At 39.4% G+C, this 26,987-nt stretch overlaps 1 protein-coding gene and 1 long non-coding RNA gene across 4 annotated transcripts in view; both read right to left on the bottom strand.

The window, feature by feature from the left end:
• The window catches only part of Churc1 (churchill domain containing 1), a 630,431-nt gene that overhangs the window by 201,308 nt on the left and 402,136 nt on the right, over window positions 1-26,987 (bottom strand). The gene's annotated exons all lie outside the window — the stretch shown is intronic.
• LOC120886834 (uncharacterized) overlaps window positions 18,291-26,987 on the bottom strand; it is a 49,258-nt gene continuing 40,561 nt past the window's right edge. For all 3 annotated transcript variants that reach the window (XR_013438536.1, XR_013438535.1, XR_005729951.2), the window contains 2 exons: window positions 18,691-18,822; window positions 18,291-18,489 (listed from right to left, as the gene is read on the bottom strand). This is a non-coding gene — a long non-coding RNA (uncharacterized LOC120886834). The remainder of the gene's footprint in view (window positions 18,490-18,690; window positions 18,823-26,987) is intronic.

Raw genomic sequence — 26,987 nt, 5'->3', positions numbered from 1 at the left:
CTGTGGTTCAGTTCTCACTGAGCTTTGAAAATTGTCATCCTCTTGGCCCTCTGGGCCTAGGGAAAGTAAGTGCTCTCATTTTGCTAGTTTCTAGATACACCAACCACTCTTGTGTTTTCCCTTTACCAGGAGCATATCTCTGTAATTATTCCATTTAAGCTATCTGAGTAGAATTAATCCTAGACAGAGAGAATAGCATAAGCAAAGACAAGAAGGAATGCTTGCTTGGAGAACAGCACAATTAGAGAGTTGCATTTTGAGGAACATGATATGGATAGGAATCTGCAATAGAGGAGAATCATTTTAGAGGACTGGAGTCAAATTATATGGCCTCACCAAGTAATTTGGACTCTAATCTTGGGTAAGAGAAAGCCTTTGATAGTGATTGAGTGGGTGTCATCAGAACTGTGTTCCACAAAGATCTCTCTATGAGCACATGGAAAATGGAATGAAGAGGAAAGAGAGCAGAGGCCGGGAGGCCAGGAAAGAAGTTGTTTTAATAAGTCCTATTATAGGACATTGATTGGTGGTAAGGAGAATGTATTTGACACAGGTCAGCAACAAAAGCTATAGGATATGGCAAGTAAATGAATTGAGGACAAAGCACAAGGGATGTTTAAGGATGACTTCCAGGTCTCCAATATGGGAACATGGTAAAATGGTGGCCTTATAAACAGAGAGATTCTCAGAATTGGAAACATGATGAGTGTGATTTTATACCTCACATAGACAGTGAGGTATTATGAAGTACTCAAGCTGAGATGCTCAGCAAAGAGCAGAAGATTTGGATCTATATATCAAGAATGAAGTCAAACTGAAGATAAAAGTAGATAATCCCGAGTTGTGGTTCTTAATCCTAGTAGGACTCAAAAATTACCTGAGGAGCAATTTACAAAATAGATTCCAGGATCCAAACCCAGATGGGTTACATCTGATTTCTAAGTGGGGCTAGAAATCAGATTTAATTGGTATGTATCTAATCAGATTTAATGGAATTTAATCTGGATTTTGTTGTTGTTGTTCTGTTTTGGTCCAGGGGATGGAACCCAGGGGCACATTACCACTGAGCTACATCCCCAGCCATTTTTATTTTTTATTTCGAGACAGAATCTCACTAAGTTGCTTAGGGCCTTGCTAAGCTACTGAGGCTGGCTTTGAATTTACAATACTCCTGTCTCAGCCTCAGAATCTCAGCGATTCTGTAATTGCTGGGATGACAGAGATGCACCACCTGGCTCAGCCTGGGTTTGTATTTTTAAAGAGCTCCCTATGTGATTCTGGGATGTATCCAGTGAGGAAAATTCAGAGCAATCAGAAGCAGCTAAGAATGGAGGGCATCAGCATTTAAATAAAAGGATGGACAAGGGAGGTGATGAACAGCAGAGGGGTAAAGGCTGCAGGTAAAGAAAAAGGCAATAAGGAGAATTTTAGCAAGGGAGTGGACAAGCATATCACACGCCACAGACAAGTGGAAGAGGAATGTGAGGAGGCCACTGGATTTGGTACACAGGGGATAATTACTGATTCTGGGAACGCAGATTTAGCAGCTACAGAAGTCAGATTGCAATAGGCAAGGAGTCAATGTTAGGACAAGGAAGTAGAGGGAAAGAGCATAGATTCAAGACATTTAGTACAATTGGTAGGAGAAAACCATAATTTATGAGGAAAAAGGTTGAAAGAAAGTTTTATGGGGCTTTAAGCTGAGTGCACTAGTTGTTTAAGAAGAATCAGGAAACATTAAAAGAGAGGATGAAATTGCACATCTGGGGTTATTAGAAAAGCAGGCCCCATACTGGAGTGACTATGAACCACATACAACCAGAGGAATGAGAAGTTGGGCTCCACTTGTGTTCAATATGTCAAAATGCATTCTAATGCCAAAGAGATAGGATTTAAATTGAGAAAAGGTGAAGGCGTTCAAGCCATTATTCTCATTAAGAGATGGAAGGCATGAATGACTGCTGGAGCAGAGAAGGTAGAAGGAAAAGAGGGGAAAAGTAGATTCAGAAAGAATTTTCCATGTGCAGGGTATCCTGCTAAAGTTCTTCTAATTTTCTGCATTCAGTGATTAAATGTATTTTTCAAGGAAAAATGTTGTCAGAGAAGATAAGAAGCAAAAATCAGGCCCATTCTGCCCAATTTCAGCCATTTAGTCACCTTGTTCCTCTGGTACCATTACAAATTAATGACCCTTTAAAGCTTGGCCTGCAATTTGTTTTAAGTTAAATGCTCATTTCTAGCTGAATAGGAAAATATTTCAGTTATGATAATATTTCCTTAGTTTAGTTTAAAGGGAAGAACTGTGGAAGATCATTTAAGAAAGTGAAAAAGCTTATTATTGAGAATGCTCCATTAGTGAGGGCAAGGGGAGATGGGGCTTCAAAAAGATAGTGTTTAATGGTCCAAGTTAATGGCAATCAATAAATATTTAGGAAGTAGATTTAGCCTGCATATTTTAAAGTTCCTCCTTAAAATTTAAGATGTGAAGAATGCAACTTTGTGGGGCTGGGGTTGTGGCTCAGTGGTAGAGTGCTCGCCTAGCACATGAGAGACCCTGGGTTCGATCCTCTGCACCACATAAAAATAAACAAAGGTATTGTGTCCAACTACAACTAAAAAGTAAAATATTAAGGAAAAAAAAGAATGCAACTTTGGATTGCACATCTATCTAGAACTGTGTGACCTCTTTCTACAATGCCTAGGGAGTTGTGTGGACTCAGTGGATGTCAGCTGAGGATCAAGCCATTTCACATTGCTAGCCCCTCCATTATCATCTATACTGGCGAATAGGCCAGTAAGCTCAATGGCATCCAGTTTTCCAGATGGCAAATGGGAACTTCTAAATGAAAAACTTGTGACAAGAGCTGTCCTTTTCTCTAGGAAACATTTTACAAAATTGGGATCAATAAATTCAGAAATAGCTTCCCTGGGTTTCCTTCACTGACATCCCAGTAAACCAAGTTGGGGTGCAAGAATAGCTGTAAAGAAGGATAGGAAACCTGACCAAGAGGCTGAATGAGCTTCAGAAGACCCCAGGGGTTAAGCCTTCTTGCTGACAAGGTTGTAGAAGGCTAGGATAAAATCAGGGTAGCACCCCTGCTTTGCTCTTCACAGTTTCAATACTGAACCCCTAAAATTATTGCCAAAGGCATTATTGGGACCCTTGCCACAGAATGCTGGCTGAGCCATGCCTGACTACCCTATTTTATCTCTATCCCATTTATTATTTATGTCTAGATTACCACTACAGTTTGAATGTGTCCTTTTCAAAAATTATATTAAAACTTAATTCCTATTGTGACCATATTAAGAGGTGGAACCTTTGGAGAAGTGATTAAGTCACAAGAGCTCCACCTTCATGAATGGATTAGTGCCTTATAAAAGGACTGAAGGGAACTAGTTTAGGCCCTTTTCGTCCTTCCTGCCTTCTCCATGTGAGGACCTATTATTCACCTCTTCTGAACATGGGAACACAGCAAGAAGGCCCTCACCAGATACCAAATGCTAGCACCTTGAACTTGGATGCCCTAGCCTCCAGAACTGTGAGAAATAAATTTCTATTGTTTATACATTATCCAATCTGTGATATTTTGTTACAGCAGCACAAACAGGCTAAGACACATACTTTAAAAGAAAAAAAATGCACCAGATTTGACGTGATTAGAATAGCATGTAATTTTTAAATAATTTGGAGATTAGATTCTCACCCACCCCTACAGTCTCAGCTCCACATGGCACCTGACACACATAGTAGCTGATGCTCACTAGCTTATCTATTAAGTGTCTGAATTTTGCCTATGTCATGTTGCTTTCTCATGTTTCCACATTATTTTTATTTTTTTAAATCTTCCTTATAAAGTATTACAATTTTTTCACAATTTTTGGGGGGGACTGAGTATTGAACCACTGAGCTACATCCTCAGTCCTTTTTATTTTTTTATTTTGAGATAGGGTCTCACTAAGTTGCTTCGCTTAATTGGGGCCTCACTAAGTTGTTGAGGCTGGCCTCAAACTTGTGATCCTCCTACCTCAGCTCCCAAGTCTCTGAGATTATAGGAGTGTACCACCATGCCCACCTTATACTTCTTTACATGAAATAGTTGAAGATACATCTTGACACTATAAGGAAGCTCACTTTGTAGACACAGATGTTTTCTTAATCTTCCAGTGAACTTATTTTGCCTGCAGTCCTGGAAATATTTTAACATAGGTGCATTAAAGGAGTATCAGTTTGAAGCTCCAGGGCTTTCTGTCTTCTGTTTCCTAAATAAATAGATTTCAAGTGAAATTATTATGGCTAGAAGACCTTTGGGAGGATACCACCTGACGTTTACTTAATGTGTTACTTTAGGGAAGCCTCCATTTTTCTCTTATGTTTTTGTCTATTACATCCTGGACAGAAAGATACAAGGCAAAAATTTTCATTTCATCTCTTTCCTAAAAGGTCAAAATGATGACAAAATCAGCAATAGAAACAGATTTCATGCTTTATCCACTGGCCCTCTGTTTCTAGTGACAGGGATTATAGAAAATTGGCTTAAAACAAACATCGGCTGTCCCTCAACCTCTTCCTTAGCAGCTCATCTTCTTTATTCATGGTCATACCAGCTTGATAGGGTGACTCCGAATCTATAACAAGAAATGTAAGCTTCAATTTATATAGAATCTTTCATACCGCTATCTCCATTACAAAATGCTTTTGCTTTGCCAACTTAAGAGTTGTAGAATTACAGAGCAGCACTACGGAATTAAATAACAAGTAACAGCTGATACTAATAATTAGCTAAATTTATGGTCTAGTAGAACTGTCACAACTGAGGCAGCTCTCCTCCGCCCCTCATCTCCCTGCCTTCCTGCTCCCTCCTCCTTCGGGAACAGCAACCAAGTGAAGTGCTGAGGTTGTCATATTAGTCATCATGAAGTCAAGTCACTGCTTTTACTCTTCGACTTTACTACCTTATTATATCAAGAATTTCCAACCACTTTGAAGTTGCATCACCCTATCATTGTTTAATTTTACAACTGCTCCTTTTGATGTCATGCACTTCTTGGTAGGAAGAGCAGACTAGGATAGATTCAAATCTCTTGGGAATTTGCAAAAGACTCAGAAAAGACTTGCTTTTTACAAAATCAGTATCGACAATTAGTACTCTGTGTGGTAATTTGTAAAGAAGTTCCTCCTGTCCTCTTAAACCAAGGGATTAGAAATCAGACATCAGCAAGGTCATGCTGGAGTCACGTGGAAGAAATCTGGAATGACTGTTTTTCCATGGATGGTGGCTTTCTATGGTCACTATGACTTCACTGATAACTGGAAGGAATTCAAGAATGTTATTATATAAACCCAATCTAAAAAACCTTGCAGTTTTAGTGGAACACATCTATAGTACAGCTAATCAGGAGACAGAGGCAAGAAGATCACATGAGACCGGGAGTTTGAGACCAGGCTGAGCAACAGAGCAAGACCCCATCTCACCGCCACCAACAACAAAGTAAAAATCCATACATCTTGGGTTTAACACAGAATGACCATTTATCGCATTTATTAATCACTTATTTCTCTCCACTCACAGACCATTAACCTCTAAGAATAGGAATATGGGCTTTCTTTCTTTTTTAACCAAATAATCAGGTAAAAAAATTCTTTGAGGACGCCAAAGCTGCTCCTTCTTCAAGATATGCTCTTGGGAGGCAGAAGGAATTTGGACCTAGAGGATTTTTATATTGTCTGCTGCAGCATGGAGGGTAATTGTCAGGGTGTCCTCTATGCTCTGATAAACTGCCAACTTACCTGAATGAAATGTTTCTCAATAACACTCCAAGCTGAGGAGGGGGTCCTGAATAGGAAGAAGCAGTAACATTTTATGCACCTTTTATTATTGCATAAAAGTGATTTACTGACAATTTATTATTAGGTTAAGACATCAAAACAATTAAAATGAACATAAAAATCTTATATTTCCAGACTCTACTGGCTACCTGAGAGTGATATACATAGGTATCCATCTTTTTCTCTTCACATGAAAGTTTTCATAGGAACTCCTCTCTCTCTCCAATCTCTCCCCACCCAGAGGTGATAGAGAGTCACCTCCAGGCTCAGGTCTGAGTACCCCTGAGCTTGGAGGGCTTTTTGGGGGGTTTTGTTGTTGTTATTAGGGGAAGAGGTCTCTTGATTTTCCTGAAGATGAATTTGTCCATTATGAAGGAAAACCTGTGCAAATGGGAATTAGCTCAGAGTGTAGCTCTTGCCTAGCACGCACGAGGCCTTGGGTTCAATTCCCAGCAATACATATATACAAATCAGTGCTCTTTAACTGTGAACCTAACCAAGAGAGATTTCCAGTTCTTTCCTCTATTACCACCATATATTCTTGATTTTGTTGGCTGATACTAACATCAAGTTCACAATATGGTAGATTGCTCTATCATTTCATCAAAACAACTGTCTTCCCAGCCCCACTATCCTATAATATCTGCTAGAGAAATAATGTAGAAAATCATGTTTTGAAAATAGAGTTGGAAATTTCCTTCTGCAAAAAGTTTTTTAGTTTTACTGTATGCTTTCCAGAATCAATACAGTCCTTTGAGGTTTTTTTTTTATTGTTGTTGTTTATTTGATTGATTGACACAGGGGTCTTACAATGTTGTCCAAACTGGTCTTAAACTCCTAGGCTCAAGTGATTCTCCCGACTTAGCTTCCTGAGTAGCTGGGTCTTCAGGTGTGCACTACCATGCCCTGGAGATTCTTTTTTTTTTTTTTCTTGAGAGAGAGAGAGAGAGAGAAAGAGAGAGAGGGAGAGAGAGAGAGAGAGAGAGAGAGAGAGAGAGAGAGAGAGAGAGAAATTTTTAATATTTATTTTTCAGTTTTTGGTGGACACAACATCTATATTTTATTTTATGTGGTGCTGAGGATCAAATCCAGTGCCCCACGAATGCCAGGCGAGTGTGCTACCGCTTGAGCCACATCCCCAACCCCTTGAAGAATTTTAATTCAAAGAGGGTCTAACTCTCTAAGAGACAGTGTCCAACAACTATGAGTTTGAATACCAATGACACTACTTACTTGTTACAAGTATTTTATTATCTGTAAAATAGGGCCAAGTGTAGGGAGAACTACAGTACTACTTCCTGTTGCTACTCATTTCCATTCCTTGACTATGGTGATGATCAGCCTGAATTTTACTGCCTACAATATTTGCCACATGTAGCATGTAGTTCTTTTTTTTTTTTTTTTTTTTGTGGGAGAGGCAGGTACTGGAGATTGAACCCAGGGCCTTGCACATGCTAGGAAAGCACTCTACCACTGTACCACTGGGCTAATCTCCACACCAATGTGTAGTTCAATTACAACATGATAAATTGGCAAAACTAATATTTTTTAAGTGGTCAGACTACCTTTGAAATTTCCTAGGGCTGGTCTTCTCAGAGGGTATGTCTGAGGAACTAGGTGAGGACCAGGATTCTCTGGACTTGGGACTCTTCACCCTCCACTTAACAAATGACTCCAGCTACTTATTTATTAGTGACTTGAGAGCTTTTGTAAACCAATTATCATGAGCAAACAGTACTTATTATAAGGCCATAAAAAACAATAAAACCCGCCCTTATCTAAATTGATTGCTCTAAGTCACAGACTTTCAGGGAATGGTTAGATTTTAAATTCACATGGTTAACAGTAAAGATTTATAGGTGCTGTAGACCAGTCCTCCTTGGGGAGCTGATGGTGCCAAAATACCAAGTCTGAAGGTCAAAGAATTCATATAAGAGTCACCTGTGGTCTTTCACTGGTAGTACAGGAAAAGAAAATTAGGGGGAAATTCTGGGTATAATCCAAACAACTCCTTCCCAGCATACTAGAATATGTAATACATTAGAGACTATTCCTCCTCTGGGTACATTAGTCAATAAAATAAACAGGAAAAAAAACTTTGTTGTCCAGTTAAACATGGCCGTTTGAATGCTCATATTTATCATTAAACTCACAAGATAAATTTAGTAAAGGAATTTTCAAATGACACAAACCCACAAAAATGAAAAGAAAAGTAGACAAAGACACGGCAAATGAGAGAAACAAATATTCAGAGAAAGTAGAAAGCTTAAACTTAGGAAAAAAAAATCAATCAGTCTCAGAATCACAGATTCAGACACAGGGTACAACTTGTTCTTCTAAAGGGACAATGGCTGGGCAGGCTTGAAACAGAAGGACTGCTTAAAAGTTTGTATAAAACCTATTTAAATCACTTCTGATTTCCCTCTCCAGCTCTCCCTGCCAGTCAGCTGCTCCTTCCCTCCTCCAGAACTATGTCCAGGAGGGGAACTTGGCACAGCTGGGAGAGGTCGACAGTGACGTTAGAGATAGTCTGTTCATTGCTCCCTTCCCACCATTGGCTTGTGGCACATTAGTACCTGGATTTACAGCCCCAAGGGGAAAATTCAAGGATTTATCTCTGAGAAAATTAAGTCTGGGAAAAACCGGGGGCTCATAAAATTACCCTTAAGGAAATCACTATTTGACTAACATCCCTCCTAGGATAACCAAATTTAACAAAGAAAAGCAAAGAATGCCTGTATAAATTTTAAATTTGGATAAACAAGGGATAATTACTTAGTATGAGTAATGTTCCATGCAATATTTGGGATATGCTTATAGTAAAATGTTATTTATCATTTATCTGAAATTCACATTTAACCTGTTATCTATATTTTATCTGGCATCTCTATCCTCCACCCCATATTCTAGTCAGTGCCTCATTCTTATACAGGAACAGAAGGCTGAATACCACCAGGAATGTAAGAAAAGCCTTCAACAAGAAAGACAAAGGCCAAAACTAACAGTATAAAGGAATTTAGAAGAACCAGAAATAATAATGGAAGCAGAAGAGAACTGAACAAACTAGAATTATTACCATTATAAAAATAAGAAAAGAATTGTTTCATGAAACAAGAACAGCAATCTATTAAAAAGTAAAAGAAGGGTTGGGGATGTATCTCGGTTGGTAGAGTACTTGCCTAGCATGCCCAAGGCCCTGGGTTCAATCCCCGGCACCACCACCAAAAAAAAAAAAAAAAAAAAGGTGAAAGGAAGGAAGAAGTAAGTTAGTTCTTAAAAAAAAAATAGAAAACATGATTATAGAAATTAAAATTTATTTTAAGGATTAGAAGACAGACAAGTCCCATGTGGAGAAGTATAAGACTCAGAACTCAAGTGGGAAAAGAAAAGAATTTGTGCATGGAAGGAGGCAGCAGTAGAAACAGAAGTTTGGATACATATGGGGGAATGATCAAATGTATAAATAAATTATATATAATAGGCCATGGGGCTGGAGATATAGCACAGTTGGTAGATGGTACATAAGCCTAAATTCCAACCACGCCCTTTGAATTACTCGTCCTGGAGTTTTGGCCCCATGTGTACACAGTGCACATGTTAATAAACCCTGTTTGTTTTCCTCTTGTGATTCCGTCTTTTGTCAGCTTAATTTCCAGAGCTCAAACTGGAGAACCTAGGAGGACAATGAAAAAAGTTTTGTGGTTTTTTTTCCCCCTCCCCTACCTTGCATGCACAAGGCCCTGGGTTCAATTCCAGCACCACAAAAAAAAAAAAAAAAAAAAAAAAGCAAACAATAGGCCAGGCTTCCATTCCCCAGAAGGGATACACATACAGAAAGAGAAAAAAACTAATATGTACTCCTTGATGCTCAGTTAGAATTGGAAATATCACTGTGAATTCACAATTTCCAATATAGAAAATATAAATAGAAAAATTAATAAAGATGTGAATGTATGTTTATTGGTTCACACACACATATATTCCTTAACTCTGCCAACCAAGAGAAAATGGAAGCAGAAATATATTAATAGTAACGAGTACACCTAGCACCCAGATTTTGACTCCTAAAATTGTCCATCAAGAGCTCCTTGGAGAAATGACTGTTTGCTGGAGTGGGACAGAAATATGTTGTGTCAGACAAAGGATTTGGGAAGCAGTTTGAAGGGACACCTACTGACTAAATCAACCACCAATTGGAGATCAAAATACATAAGTTAAAAGTTTGATGAGGAATAGGATATTTGCAGTTTCAGTAACTCTCCACTAAATTACTAACTGGGAAGTCATCGATCTGAAATTTTAAAAATAATTTTTCATGTAAATCAAAAAGACGAAGCAATTCTTCTAGACCAAAGGAAGGAGGCTAAAGACATTATTGAAACAAGTGTCAAAACTTGAGTGGGATTGAAATATTGGATGAGAGTATACATCAGGGTTAATTTCCTAGATTTTTAATAGTTATATTTTTTGTAGGTTATATCCTTTTTTAAAAAATATTTTTAGCTACACATTGGCACAATATCTTTATTTTGTTTATTCATTTTTATGTGGTGCTGATGATGGAACCCAGTGCCTCACATGTGAGAGGCAAGCACTCTGCCGCTGAGCCACAACCCCAGCCCCAAGGTTGTATCCTTACTGCAGGAAACACACACTAAAATTTTGGGTGTGATAGGACATCAGATCAAAACTATTCACTCTAAATAGTTTTTTGGGGAAAAGTTCTGTATACTGTACTCGCAACCTTTCCGAAAGTGTGATTGCTGGTAGGAGATCAGAACATGCTATCTCACACATACCACTTTGGTCATAAGGACAATGTTGAGCTGAAGACAACAGAGAAGTAGCCCACAGATCTCTCTGTTCACCCTGCCATTTGCCTAAAAGGGTTAGACTCTTACTGACTCAAGTTTAGAGCTGGCACTAAGAGAAATCTATATAACAAACCTTACCAAAACAACCTTATCTTACATTAGTTTTTCTCACATATTAATCTTCCCACGGTTTGCTGCCCCTTAAAGACTATAGCTCCTTTTCCTTTGTCTTGTCACTCCTCTACATATCCTTCTTTGTTCAGATGCTACATAAGCTTAAGTTCCAACCACGCCCTTTGAATTACTGGTCCTGGAGTTTCACCCCATGTGTACACAGTGCACATGTTAATAAATGCTGTTTGCTTTCCCCTTGTAAATCCATCTTTTGTCAGTTTAATTTCCAGGGCTCAAACTGGAGAACCTAGGATGGCAGTGAAAAAAGTTTTTTTTTTCCCTCCCCTACAAGTTCATAACAAAAAACTCAATATATCATATAGCTGTGGTGATTAAATGGCCTAATGTAGACTCTGTGTGCTATAAAGCAGTGGCTTCCTGTCATTTGGATTTCATGGTCCAGTAAAACTTTTTTTTTTAGTGGGAGAAGCACTGTAGTTATGATCTTTTTATTTAGCCACATTAAAAGAAGGCATTCAGAAGAATAAGACTACCATCAATTATTATTATCATTTCATAAAATGACGAGGACCATTTCACTTTGGCAGATATAATCTCAAAATATAAAATTGAATACATTTGCCTCGAAGAAAAATTCAGGATGCTGTCCTTATTCTTATCATTTCACCATTACACTAACTTGTGAAAACTTCATAAATCAGACCATGTCCCCACACTGCCTTTCCTCCTCCCTTGCCATTTATCTACCCTATGAGGCTTCACTGTCCAAATGTTAGCCACTAGCTACATGGTACTATTAGGCACTTGAAATGTGGTTAGTTTATTGTAAGATGTGCTATACATGTAAAATACATGCTAGATTTCAAAGACATAGTGTGAAAAATATAAAATATCTCAATAAATTTTCATTAATGTGTGAAAATAAAAGGAAAATCAGGGTTATAGCTGAAGGGTAGAGCGCTTGCCTAGCATGTATGAGGCACTGGGTTCAATTCTCAGTATCACATATAAATACATAAAAAATAAAAGTCCATCAACAACTAAATTTTTTTTTAAAAAAAGGAAAATCATTCTGAAAACATCAAAAGAACTTTTCAAAATGAAATCAGGAAACTATTAGGAAGCAGTACTTACTGCCCAATTCCAACAGCTTTCTAGACATGTGAACTTTGGTTATTAAGTTCAGGCATCTAGAATAATTATACTGTGCCCAGCAACTTTTGATGCATACCAAGAGGTTACTAGACTCTTGTTTAATGGATATTTTCACTAAATATACACATTCTTTTCTTTATCTCCTATTGATCCCATAGTCCATGGCATACAGCACCTGTTCTCAACTATAACAGTTTTCCCACAAACAAATTTTTCTCCCTTGAATAAATCAACACTGTTTGCTCAGTACAGGACTCCAAACTTCCTTGCCTTCTTCAGAATACTGATTCAGAACTATCTGAACTTGTGCCTCCTGAGCTGCAGCTCCTAAAACACCAAATAAACTCCTTCCTACTTTTTTAGCTTATAAGTTTAGATCAATCAACAGTTAAAATAATAGTATTTGGAGACTATTGGATTAAATATATTATTAAAATTAATTTCATTTTACTTTTAAATATGTGGCTATAAGAAAACCTAAAATTACATATGCAGCTTACAGTATATTGCCACTTAACAGCAGTGTTCTAAGGATAATTTCTTTCCCAAATGAGTTTGTAAGCTTTGATGAGAAAGAGTTGGGAGAGAAAGAAAAACTGGGATTAGAAGGTGGGAGGAAGGGACATAGTGAACAAAGAAAAATAATAAGTATATGTCCTGGGTATGGGGGCAATTTGGAAAATTTGGTGGGTAAAACTCCATTGGATGCAGATTATGGGGAATTTAAGAAGTGTCCTTCGAGTGAAGACTTTGATGATGCCCTGTAGAGTTCTTTTAGAGATTTACATTGCTAAAGATTGGAATGTATGTCTAATTTTTTTCTCAGTTCCTGGATTACCTTCTTTGATTATAATTCTAGGAAACTGAATCTCCTGAGGACCTCATGATTTATTTGGGATACTTGATTATTCTAAAAATTCACTGAATTAGTCCACAAATCTTTCTAGGATTTTCCTTTCCATTCATTTCTCCCATTTCAATTCTTCCAAGTGGGACCCAGAGTAACAAATGGAAGGTGGTTTGCTCAGCACTGGGAGGACCCCTCCAGATTCCAAACCCCACTCTGTCTCTTGCCTGGTTAGACCTCATAAGGCATTCTTATATGATTGATGGGTATGAAGGTCACATAGTAATGCAGATCTTATCCTACTGAGGCTTTATCACCATGAGGCTCTTTATTTATTTATTTATTTTTAGTTGCAGTTAGACACAATACCTTTATTTTATTTATTTTTTTGTGGTGCTGAGGATCAAACCCAGGCCCTCGCACGTGCTAGGTGAGTACTCTACCGCTGAGCTACAACCTCAGCCCCAAAGCTCTTTTTTTTTTTAATATAAGAAGTCATTTGCTTAATGAAATGCCACTTTCCTACCCTCCTCATATATTAATTATTCAGGCCTTCCCTTTGTACTTTCTGGAGACTCATTCTAATGGGCTTTGGTATATATATATCCTGGCAATAACATAAAATAATGTCATGTGATAAGAGCATAAGGGTATGGTTTCCTTTTCTGTGCAAAAAATCACAGAAACCATGAGGGAAAGCTTGTGTTAGCAGCTTTCCAATGTCTAATCTTTCCAAGGCTGAATCCTTGGGTGTCTGTTCAATATCACTTCCTTTCTTGAATACCTAGTCTAGAATAGCAATTTCTCTGCCTCACTTTACAAAACACTATAGTGTTTTCCATTTTCTTCATAAAATTTACTGTAACCTTAAATTTTCTTGTTTACTTACTTACTGTCTTTCCTACTAGAATATGAACTCCATGGGGGTAGAAACTCTTTCTCTAGTATTTGGCCCATATGAAGTGATCAATAATTATTTGTTGGGTTGGGGGGGAGGGGCACAGCACAGTGGTAGAGTGCTTGCTTAGTGTAAACAAAGCCCTGGCTTGGATCCCCAGCATCACAATAAAAAAATCATCAATATCATTATTATTTTTGAATGAATAAAAGTGAAAGAGACACACACACACACACACACACACACAGAGAGAGAGAGAGAGAGAGAGAGAGAGAGAGAGAGGGAGCAGGAAGACTTTGTGAAGCCTTAGAACAGGAATCATGTCCTCTTTTCTCTTGGGGAGCAATGCAACTGCAAATACTCACATACTCATCAGAAATGGCAGAATGTTTAATGAAGCCACAAGCAGTTGAGGGCCTTACAGGAAGGCTGCTCAATATATCTAAAAGACAAAGGCAACGTGATCTGCTTTTGGTTTATTTGCTCCAGGAAATAGTACTCTCATTATTTTGTTTCATGGTGAAAGTGGCCAAAACCGGTAGACTGCCTTGGAATAGGTTCTTGCCAAAGGGATTAGAATAGAGGGAGGGAGAAACAATTAGTGTGAAGTTGATGACTCTAAACTTCAAAAAGGTATACACAATAGCAGGAAACACAGCCAAAGCATGAGGACTGCTTTGCACAGCAAACCCTCAGGGTTATGCCTTGGTTCACAGGGAAGATGCAAGTGCAATCAGATGTGGCCCAGGAATGATGTGACATTGTGGAACATGAAGTTAATGGGATCATTAATGATGCAGATGTACCTAGATTTCAAGGAGATGTAGCCTATTAGGAAGGTCATTCCTGATTTTGTTTTGGCACAATGTCAGACAGAAATGTGTGTGGTCTCGCAGCACTCGATTGGGAAGGAATAAACCCAGATGAACCTGTCTGGAGGAACCAGACCAAAAGCAGGTTGGTAAGCCTGCCCTTCCTCAGGTAAACACCTGCAAGTCTTGGGAAGGTGGGCTGCCAGCTGGGATATGCATTGGCATGAGCTCTTTACCTTTCAAAATAGTTTGGATCTGTTATCATTTTACTTCTATTTCAAACCTGTGAGATTGGGAGGGCAGTTGCTATTTTCAAAGACATTTATAAATGTAGACACTGAAGCACAGGGTAGGTGGCTTGTCCAAAGCCACCTTGCTTAAAATAACAGGAAAATCAGTTCTTTCTTTACTAGGTTTCTAAAACTGTGGAATCCCTGCATTAGAATCACCGGAGGAACATGCTTAAAATTTATATCCACTTCAGGGGAAGAAAAAATATCTTTTTCTTCTTTACCCCTCTGAGTTGTTATCTGGGGCTTCTATAACAAAAGACAGATTAACAAAAGCATACAAATTTATTTTGATTTTTTTTTTCACAGTACTGGGGATTGAACCCAAGTCTTATGTGTATGTTAGGCAAGTGCTCTGCCACTGAGCTATATCCCCAGCCCAGACAAATTTATTTAATGTAATTTTATATGATGTGACAGCTTTTGCAAAAAAATGAAGACCTAAAGAAGTTAATCTTGAGTGTTTTTATGGTCGGTTTGATGAAGAATGAAGAGTGGTGGAGACATGTGATAGGACAAAAGTGTTTGAGCTATGTGGAGTGGAGTAGGGGACACACCATTCAGGCTCCTCTCTTTGTCCCTTCATCATCAGAGGTCAGACACTCCTTCCTCCAGTCACAGGGAGGGCACATCTCACTTGAAGGTCTTATGATCTGCTTCTGGGGAGAGTCAGAAAAGTCTTTCCTGTGTATGTCATTTCTCCAAGTCTTTAAACTTAAATAGTTTAATAATGCCAAAGTAGTATGTCCTGACCTGGACGACCCACTCAAGAACTTCTTAAACAGGGAATATCTAGGACAGGGCCCAGAAACCTGCATTTATTACGAACTCCATGTGATTCTTACGTATACTAATGATTCAGCAGAGCAAGCCATCCTTAACCCCAAGGCAGTGTAATTCATGGGGCCATTGGTACAATTCTGAACTCATCTATTCCTGTGTTCTTTTCCTCAAACAGAGTCCCCCTTTGAACTGGAAACACAGTGAGTTCCTTGGAAGAAAGCGTTGTATTGATTGTAAATAGAAGAGTGAACAAATGTTGACAGGGACTATTTGAAGCTCTGGCAAGGAACACTTGTTAAAATAATCTTAATTAAATTTTAGATTGTATAACATGGCAAAGCCTGGGAATCCGCTCTTCAGTGGTTAAAGTAACATGTAACCCAACTGGCTGATCAAGTGTTCCAAGACTAAAAAGAACTGACAAAGAGCTTTAGAGTCATTGCAACTGGCAAAACCAAAGCTTCATTGGCAGGCTAAAGGGTTGTTGAAACAAGATATGCTGCAACAAGTTCTGGAGTGAAATAAGAAAAGCATTTCAAACAGCTGTTGAAAGTTTACAAAGTCGGAGTGGGGAAGGGCCCATCACAACATACAAAGCAATTTAAGGAAATACCAAGGGCCAATAGAGAGGATTCTTGGGGAGAAGGGAACAGGATTCATAATTTATTTATTTATTTTTTGATGCTGAAAATTGAACCTAATGGTGCTATACTACTGGGCTACATCCCCACCCCTTTTATTTTTTGCTTTGAGACAGTCTCACTAAGTTGCTGAGGGCTTTGCTAAGTTGCTGAGGCTGGCCTCAAACTTGCAATCCTCCTGCCTCAGTCTAGTCTCCTGAGTTGCTGGGATTATAGGCATACACCAGTGTACCATACTATAATTCATTTTTAATGTAAAAAATTCAGTTAGTATGAGTCAATAACATTAGTGTCCCTACTTCGGACTATATAGTAATTTAGTCCTGTAGGTGTCAATGTAAGGTCTAGGGCAATCCCTTACATTTGTGGAGCTCTTTACAATTTAAAATCATTCATGTCATTACTCTCATGTGACCCTACTTCACCTTAAAGGTCTCAAAGCCCTTCCGTCATACTTCTTATTTATAATCTTTACCACTGCTTTACAATGTTTATCATCCCCATTTTGCAGGGAAAATTTTGAAAAAAGTATGGTCTCATAAAATTAAGGATCTGCCCAAGTTTACCCAATTGATTTGTGAAGAAGCTCGAACTCAACTTTAGGGCTTTCTCATTTCTACACCCTGTTATTTATGCTTGAAAAAAAAAAAAGAATAAGTAGCATTTAGCTCAGAGAACCACAGCATTTGAGGACAAGAAGCCTCCTCCCATTTGACAGAAATAAAAACTAAAACACAATAAATCTGGGGCTTTGCCCTAAGTCACATGGTTATCAGTAGACCTCAGGTACTGGATCTCCATCTCCTATTTATTTCAGAACTTGTTCTACTTTGCTTGCTTCGTCTCATACTTTTTGGGTTGCTAGATATAAACCACACATGTTATCTTGGAATATCAGAATAAATGCATTTAATATCTGTCTTCTGAAGTATGGGAGCCTAATAGGTTAAAAATCCCTTCAGTTTGATTTAAAATGGCATCACTGGCATTTCCTGACTTTAAAAGCTTGGATCTCTCAGCTTCTCACATTTTGATATTATAATCAATATACTTACTACATTAACAGTGCAGAAACGCTTACTCTGAGAAGTGCCCAAGTTTCTCTTTTTGGTATAGATGATTGTATGCTCCAGATGATGTCAAGATTAAAGGAGTAGTTTTATTAGACTTTTGGTAAAAGGGAGAGAAAAATGGGAAGAAAACCAGATTAAAAACATTATTCTTAAAATTACCTGTTATTAAAGGCTGTATGAATTCTAGTCCCACAACAAAATGTAAAAATTAGTGTGCCTTGCAGGGATGTAATCAGATAATTGTACACCCATGTTCATAGTAGCATTATTTACAATAGCCCAAAGGTGGAAGCAGCCCAAGTGTCCACCAACAGATGAACGTATTATAAATAAGGTATGTTCTATACATATAATGGAATATTATTCAGCCTTAAAATGCAGGAAATGCCGACCATGCAACCACACAGATGAATCTCAAAAACATTCTGTTCATGAATGAAGCCATCAGAAAAGGACAAAGTAATGGATAATTCCTTACATGGTATTCTTAGAGGAGGAAAATTCATAAAGACAGAAAGTAGAATGGTGGTTGCCAGGCACTAAGGGGAAGGGAAAATGGGAAGTTAGTGTTGAACAGGTTCAGTGTTTCGGCTTGGAAAGATGAAAATTTCTGTGGAAGGATGATGATGATGGTCACACTATAAATGTACCTAAAGCCATTGAACTGTACACAGTCAAGAATGATTAAAGCCAGGCGAGGTGGCACATGCCTGTAATCCAGTGGCTTGGGAGGCTGAGGCAGGAGGACCACAAGTTCAAAGCCAGCCTCATCAAAGGTGAAGCACTAAGCAACTCAGTGAGACCCTGTCTAAATAAAATACAAAATAGGGCTGGGGGTGTGGCTCAATGATTGAGTGCCCCTGAGTTCAATCCCCAGTACCAAAGGGGGGGGGGAAAAACAAGAAGAATGGTTAAAATGACAACTCTTATGTTTTATATATGTATATGTTTATTTATTTATTTATTTTTTACTACAATAAACAACAACAACAACAAACAACAACCAGCGAACCTTCTTTTTGAGTTTCCTTCCTCCCTCACACCCTCTAGGCAGTAGGTCTGTGCCTTGCGACAGCCCAGGGGCTCCAGCTCAAGTTCCAGGGTTTTTATTATCCTTCTTCAAAACTTCACTGAAAACACCACCACAAGTAAAATCCAGAAAGTGAAACTCTAGAAGACAGAAGGCCTTGTTGCTTCAGAGGTCAGTGCCCCTAAAAGGATGGGAAGTGTTACAGTGTGGATATGGTTTGTCCCCTTTGAAGTTAATGTTGGAATTTGATTCCCAATGTAGCAGAGTTGAGAGGTGGTAGGGACTTTGAAGAGGCAGTTAGGTTGTTAAAGAGGAATTAATATGGTTCTCCCAGGACAGGATTCATTGTGGGAAGAGTGAGTTACAATAAAGCAAGCCATACCTCCTGTTTTGCTTTATCCACACACTCTCACTGGCCCTTCTGTTTTTTCACCCTGTTAGGATACAGCACCAAGGCCTCACCAGAAGCAAGGAGGGGCTGGCACGATGCTCTTGGACTTCTCAGCCTCCCACACTGTAAGCCAAATAAACCATTTTGTTTTATAAATCTTCCAGTCACAGATATCCTATTATAGCAATAGGAAACAGACAAAGACAGGGAAATTATTCTAGATTTAAAGCCTTTAAAGAGACAAAAACACAGTACATGCATGGACTATGATTGGTTCCTAATTGGAAAAAACAGAAATAAAAGACATTTGGGGAGCAACTAAAGAAATTTAAATATGCACTCAATATTAAATAATATTAAAAAACCATTGTCAATTATTTTAGATGTGGTAATGGTATTATGATTATTTAAGAGAAGCTACATGCTGAAGTATTTAGGTGTGAAATGTCGTGATACTTGCAGCTTACTTTCAAATTGTTAAGGAGAAAATATATGCATATACACAATGGTAAAACAACAGCACACACACACACACACACACACACACACCACTAATAACAGCAAAAGAAAAATTGACAAAGCCATAGATAAAACAATTTTTTAACCTGAATTATGTATATAAAGGTGTTCATTGTATTAGTTTTTGAAAGTTTTTATATATTTCATTATTTTTATTATGAAACATTATATTGAGTACTCAGGCCTGTTCAGTTGTAGAGCGCTTGCTTAGTATGTTCAATCCTAGCTCCGCAAAAAAAAAAAAAAAAAAAAAAAAAAAAATGAGTAAAAACCACCATCGTCACTGGTTCCCGAGTGTTCAGAGGATCCCAGACTCTTTGTCCAACCATTACAAAAACTATTTCATTTGATTCTCAAATGCTGTATAAAGATGGTACTGTCACTACCTTCACTTTTACAGATGATGAAGTAACTTTTCCAGGACTACACAACTTCAAATCTGGAAGTACAGAAGTTGGAGGCATAGGACAAGCCCATGATGGAGATGAGTAGAGGCCCCTCAAATCACGGCCATTAGGGGTGTGTCAACCACCTAGGAGCAGGGTCTACGTAGGCTCAGTGCCCAGAGTAATATATTGCCTCTATCATTTGTATTCTAGATATGAAGCTGGATATTTTGCCCCTCCCAGGGAAGCACAGAGTGTTTTGTAGCTATTATCTCATGTGCAGCCTTAGGCAATCTGGGAAACCGTGCAAATGCTGTAATTCTTTCTAGTTTCAGCTCCAGAGGCTTGCCTGAGGCTCCTATCTCTGTGGTCATCACCTGGCTCCTTTTGACAGCAACAACAATAAATATAGTAGTTAACATTTATATACCATTTGCTCTGTGCCAAGCACCCTTTTAAGTGCCTTAAATACACATACTAACAGATCCCCGTGATATTGAGTAAATATGTTAATATCCCCATTTTAGAGAAGAGAACATTGAGGCACAAACATAAGTCACATAGGTAGTAAGTAAATACTCTTTATTTCATCCAGAGTCGGAAGAGACTGTTGATCCAGAGGAAACCCCAAATCTGCCTAATGGTTCTTAGCTCTCCTAGGGAGAACTTTGTAGCAGTACTTGTCCCCAACCATGTCAATTTAATGATGCTTCCAACTTCTACTCCACTGGCACCAAAGGGTGTCACTGTCACATCCTTAGTGCCTGTGGTGATGATAGGCAAAAGTATGACATCTGCAGTCGAGGGGAGAAATGAAGAATTTCCACACACTAATGCCCTTTTCAATGCTTTATTCACTCAAATCACTCAGTACAATTTCACTCTATAGGTTCTTTTCTTTTTAAAAATATGCTTTAGTTGTAGATTGACACAATACCTTTATTTATTTATCTTTAAATAAATACTGTGGTACTGTGGATTGAACTAAGTGCCTCACTCATTCTAGGTGTGTGCTCTACCACTGAGCCACAACCCCAGCCCCAATTCTATAAGTTCTTAATCAAGAAAATGACAATCTTTAATGCTGGGCACTGCAATAGACATAATCAATTCACAGCAAACAATTCTAAGTTAATCCTAAGCACTGCAAACACACTTAATCATGACAGACATTCCCTCTGCATGCTAAGCTCAGGTGCCAGATCTAGAGTCTCAAGTCTTAGGCCTTAAGTCCAGCAGATGCACATTCACTCAGACCTCAGTGCTCAGGTCAGGGACTGATGGAGTCTTCTCCTGAGCTGATGGCCGGTTAAGGAGAGGGTCATAAGGAGAAGTCACCATTCTCACCAGGGTCAAGATGTGACTGTAGAGTTTGAGAGCTGGGAGGATGATGCAGAGGATCAGGCAGATGATGAGAAAAATTGGGATGTCAGTCCAGGTCCTCATCAGACTCTCTGGTATGTGGGCATCAGTGTTGGCTGGCTGAATGTCTGCTCATTTGCTCTATCATTTACGCTAAATTTTGGTGCTTCTGCTCACCATTTCAGTCCCTATCAGCTGTTACCCGGTTTATTAGTGATGTTTTTCATTCTAGGGTCAGGATATATGATTTGGTGGTTTCCACCCTGATCTCACACCTCTGATTCTTATCATGACAAAACCAAATGACAGTGACTTCATTCTGAGTTTTATCAGGATTTTGGAGAGTGAGTTGTCTTTATCAGGCTATGCCTAATGGCATACTGGAGGGCTCTGTAGGCTGGTGCCTGGTGGGACTGCAGATTTATTTAAAATGGAGTTGCTTAGGCTAAGGCCACCCTTACAGTGCCTTTGCCAAATATATGACCTGCTCTTTCTATATTTGACCTTTGAGTCTTTGTTTCTTATAAAACAGCAATAACTCCCAGGTGGTTTGATATCAGATCTAATCACCCACTCTGCTACTTACTAGCCACCCTAACAAACCACAGAAAACTAGGGTGCTCATCTTCCACCTAAGGAAGGAAGCCATCCTGGTCAGTCTCACTTGGTAGACTCAACCACAATGCTAGCAGCTGGCTTTGACTTTGTAAAGTGGTGAAGAGCTGGGCTTCTCCAACCCCATCCATGTTCTCCCTCCTGCCACATCAAGAAGTACCAGATGAACCTGTTCACAGTAAGATATTAACCATACTTGTAGCTCTCCCAAAAGGACATCCTAATATGGGATCCTTTGTAGCATCAATGTTTCACCCAAAGAAGTGACTCTCTGGTGACAAATGATAATTCAATAGGGCTGATTATCCTTCCTACTGTCAGAAAAAAACGAAAAGGGGAGGGAGAGTGAGTTCCCCTTCACTAGCCTCCTCACACCACAGTGAGCCAAGGCTTGGTGTTCAGTGGTCTTTGCTCCTCATTTTATCTGGTGTGGGAGTTACTGGCAGCTAAAGGCTTCTCTATAATTCAGGGGTCAAGCCCAAGAAGGAAATAAGCTACAGGTGCTTCAGAGGATAGAATGAGGATGGGAGGGAAGAAGCTGGGGTTTCCTGGGTGAGAGAGATTTGAGGCTTTTTTTTTTTAAGTCTGGGAGGACATTCAAGGACATCCTCAAATAGTGGAGACTTGGGCCTTTTCCACACAGGATCCTAGGGGAGCCATTGGTGCCTGGCAGTCAGGCCACTGGCATGTCTCTTTAGGAGGGTCTTGAGCAGCAATGTGGTTGAAGGCTAGGAGGAGAAGAGGATGCATGCTCTAAGCTGTTTACATATATGAAAATGAGAAAATATTTAGCAAAGAATGGGGATGCTGATGCAGATTATAGGGGGAAGGTCCAAAGTCTCCTCAAACTTCTTCCACCACCATCATCCATGACCTTGAAAACATAGACAAGAGCAAGGGCCCCCAGAGTATGCAGGCAAAGTAGGTACCATGAGGGGGAATTTTTTAGTCTAGTAACTGCATTGCATAACAAAGAAGCAATATTAATAATGATTTTATTGACTAACTCAGACCCTTGCCCTATATCTCCATTACCAAGTAGGCCTGAATTCTAGAACTGCCCAACAGCAGGGAAGAGGAAATTTCAGTAACAATATCAGGGATCCCACCCGTCAGGCACAGGTGGAGTCCAGAGCATGATTTCACTTGATTTGGAAAAATAAAGAGTTGTGTGTTTCCTTGCTCCTTGGTAAGTAGAGTGAACACATACCTATTATTTAGGTATGGGGTGGGGGAGCTAGAAATAGTTAGAATGATCCTCAAATCATCAGGCAGCTGGAGAAGCTGCCAGGCTCTGCCCTCCTGCATTTATTTGCCTTTAGTTGACAAAGACAAATTAGCCCAGTACCTCTTGAGCCAGAGTTTGCAATGCAGAGTCTGCAAGAATGTTTACTTGGGGAGCCACACTGTTCTTTATCTCAGCAGGTGTAATTCCATCACATGATTGTCTGGATCTGCTTTTCCCTGCTTGGCTCCAAACAGCTTGCCAATTCAGAAAGCCATGGCTGAGAAATAAATAGTCCTTCTCTGAGTCAGCCCAGAAAACACTGGGGGGTCCCTTTATGTATTATAATGAGCACTTCCTGACTCCTAGGGTTAGAGAAGGCCTCTCTCTCTACCCCTGAGGCCTACTAGCCAGAACTTTCTCTTTGCAAGCAATTCACTGGCCTCCACCAGAAAAACCAGTCAGGAGTCCTGCAGATTAACCCTGCCCTGGTCCCCAGCAGAACAGTTCAAGAAGAAAGACTAGGACCTCTGTGGGGACACAGCCATAGAGCTAAGAGTTGTGCTGCTTTGGAAACTTCTAGTACAACCTTGGCATTTCTAGCCCGAGAGTTATTTCTATTTCAGTTTAAGGTTATCTTGGACAGGTAGTTTTCACTTTCTGGAAAATGCTAACAAGAAAACCAAGAGGAGGGGTCTCCTCAGCCAGAGCCCAGACATCTCAGCATTCATACCAGGAGCAGAGACAAGGTGAGCTTTGTGAAGGCTGGCACCTAAAAGACTTGGGAAGTCTTGTGAAGCCAGGTCAGGGGCTCACTTTCCTTTTTCAGGCTACAGAAGTTCCTTTGGGCCGTTTGCTTCAAGACTAAGCTGGTTTGGAAGACTCAGGATTCTACACCATCTAACAGAGACCAAGAAAGCAGATACTGTGGTCAAGTTCAAAGGACCCCTCAGGGTCAGACCTTTGTGATGATTGTAATGTGTCATTTGATTCAAGCGCTCGTTAAAAGACTTCTTGAACAAGAAGTTCTTATATAAATATTATCATAGCAAAAAAAAAAAAAAGTTTTAAAACTCTGAATACCCTTACTAATCAATCACTTTCTTTTGTCTGTTCTCCCTGACTGTCTTTGTCCCCGTACACACACATATTTTTTAAAGCTACTTTCACAACATAGATAACCTGACCATTTTAATAACATCACTACTACTGTTCAGCCTTTCATTTTGTACCTCAGTGGTTTTAAAAGTTGAATGTGCCTCATTTGGAAAGCTTGTTTAAAATTCAAATTTCTGAGCTCCTTCTGGAATGTGACCTGATTTTGTAAGTCTGGGGGTGGGGCATACAGTTGTCCCTCCTCACCCCTACCATACAAGTTGGTAACAGTTAATGATGTTATGTTTCTTAGAAACATACTGCAGGTTTACATAGGCGAGATAGAAAAGAAAGTCTTTTTACTGTTTTCTTCCGTGCTTGCTGAGATATGCAGTAGCCACTCTCTGTCTCTTAGCTATCTCAGATGGATCTTGGATTTTCTCCATTTGCCTCTCGATATTCATTCTCCACCTTCTCTACCCTGCTCTCTGCCCAGAGAGGCTGAGTCACGTGGTCTGCATCACTGGACTGGCACCCTTTGTCCTCCAAGATTTGAAAGCTGTCAGTCAAGAAATCAATGATTTTTTTTTTTCCCTCTGGCTTCTTCTTGACACATAACCCTCTCCCTCTGCTTGCTTTTTAGGTCCCCTTCACTGGTCCTACTCCCAGACCCTTTCAGGCCTAGTGGTGTCAAAGGCCCCTGAACTTTCCAGCTTTTGCTTTGTTCAAGCCCAGCCCATGCTTTGTAAATACCGCCTTTATTACACTCCTCTCAAATGACTCCATTTAAAGGTTATGTTTTTTTTTTTTCCAGCCAAGTTACCTGACTGATGTAAACTATACAATATTTTGCTCCTAATATTATTTCTAAGCTTAGGTGGAGAAAATTTGCTTCCTTCTGCCCTCTCCTAAGTTTCTGCAAGTAGGAATTTATTTTTCCTTAGTAATACTGCTGAAGTAGCTTTTTAAAGAATTTAAAATATATAATTTTTTTAAAGTAAGATCCTTCCTATAATTGCCTTTAAGAGATTATTTTGGATAAATAAGATAAAACTCCTTGTAAATTCTGCATTTTGAACAAGCACTACTACCAAGTTGTTCCGATGCATGCTGTGATTTAAAGAGGCACTGTCCAAGTGAACTACTGAGGTCCTAGTGAACTACTGAGGTCCTAGTGAACTACTGAGGCAGCCATCCAAGACAGCAGTGCCCCTTCCTCCATCACAGTCCACCTCACTGAGTGTGAGATAAAGCAGTTTTCCATAAAAGAACAGCCTGTTGTATGGATTTTGGAGTTTCTTCTTAATGTCTAGTTTTGAAGTCCAGGAAAGCTGTGCATGTGATTTCTTTTTTTTTTTTTTTCTTTTTCTTTTTTCTTTCTTTCTTTTAAAATTTTTTTATTTTTATTTTTTAATATTTTTTTAGGGCTGGGGCTGTGGCTCAGTGGTAGAGCACTTGCCTGGCATGTGTGAGGCACTGGGTTCAATTCTCAGCACCACATATAAATAAATAAAATAAAGGTCTATCAACAGCTAAAAAATATTTTTAAAAAATATTGATGGACTTTATTGTCTTTATTTTTATGTGGTACTGAGGATTGAACCCTGTGCCTCATGCATGGTAGGCGAGCACGCTACCACTGAGCCACAACCCCAACCCTAAACAAATTCTATATGTTTTTTTTTGGGGGGGGGTTGCTGGGGAATCGAACCCAGGGCCTTGTACATGAGAGGCAAGCACTCTACCAACTGAGCTATATCCCCAGCCCTTATTTTTATATTCAAGGCTTTTCCTACATTATACATCACTCCACATTCTCTATTTTAAAAGTTACCTATTTGTCTCTCAAGCTCAACAAGAGGTCCTCTGTAAAGCTCTTGATCCTCCCACATCTGGAATGAGAACATCTCAAGTTATAGTGCTTTGGCGGCTGGAGCTGTGTTGCATAGATGTCTAATGCAGGATTCAGTTCTGCATCTTCTTTCCCAGTATGAGCACCTGGCTCAATCTCGGAAGTTTAGAGAAGGCTGAGGAACTTCATCTTGCCCTAGTCCACCTCTCCCTACTTCCAGTCCTACCCACTTATCCTTTCTTTTGGTCTAAATGGCTTGTTTCCTAAATCTGATTCCTTTAAAAATATTCAGGGCTACTGGGTCAAAAAAAAAAATTTTTTTTTTTCAGAGCTGGGGATATGGCTCAGAGTTTGGCTAGTATACGTGAGGCACCAGTTTTGATTCCAGCATAGGAAAAAAAACAATGACATTGATTATACACACTCTATGCTCATTATTTTCCTGAGTTGTTCCTTAGAAGCTATTGCTAAGTACTGAGCCACCTGTGGCCCACTCCCACTCCATAGCTTGAGGTTAGGACAAGAGGAAAATCTGGAACAGGGACACAAAAGTGACCACAGGAATCAGGTCTTAATGTATGCCCTACCCTCCTCAGCAACTTCAGTATAGTCACTTCTTGGTCACTTGCCTTTGCCTCTCTGACACTTGCTGTATGAACTTTTGCCATCTCTTACTGCTTATGGTTCCCATTACTGGTTCTCAGGCTGCCCTGGCTCTGCCCCCCTGCTTCCCTAGTGAGTTCTGAGCCTCCAGCTGCTCTCTTGCCTACTCTCACCTGGTCTGACTCTTTTTCTGATGAAAAGCAGGTCCCATTTGACTGCAGCTTCATATAGAGTAACAAGTCACTTACTTCCCAATAAAGTAGTTATCATCAAAAGCTTTGAGGTGTGGCTGAGGATATAGGTCAGTTAGTAGAGTGCCTGCCTTGCATGCCCAAGGCCCTGGGTTCAATCCTCAGCACCACACATACACACACACACACACACACGCACACACACACACAAAGAAAAATCTTTGATTATGATGACATAATCAGAGCTTTGTTTAAAGAATATTTTTTTAAAAAAATATTGAGGAGGAACTGAGGGTATAGCTCAGTGGTAGAGTGTTGCCTAATAGGAAAAAAGCCCTGACTTTGATCCCCAGCATCCTCCCACGCCCCTGCAAAATTAGGCCACTAGTGAAATACAGATTTGCCCCTATAATCTATGGGGCCTCAGGCATGAATACAAA

This window comes from Ictidomys tridecemlineatus, chromosome 5, assembly GCF_052094955.1.
Source record: "Ictidomys tridecemlineatus isolate mIctTri1 chromosome 5, mIctTri1.hap1, whole genome shotgun sequence".
NCBI classification, from domain to species: Eukaryota; Metazoa; Chordata; class Mammalia; order Rodentia; family Sciuridae; genus Ictidomys; species Ictidomys tridecemlineatus.
Note: the sequence above shows the minus strand (reverse complement) of the source record. Positions and strands in the feature narration are given on the sequence as shown.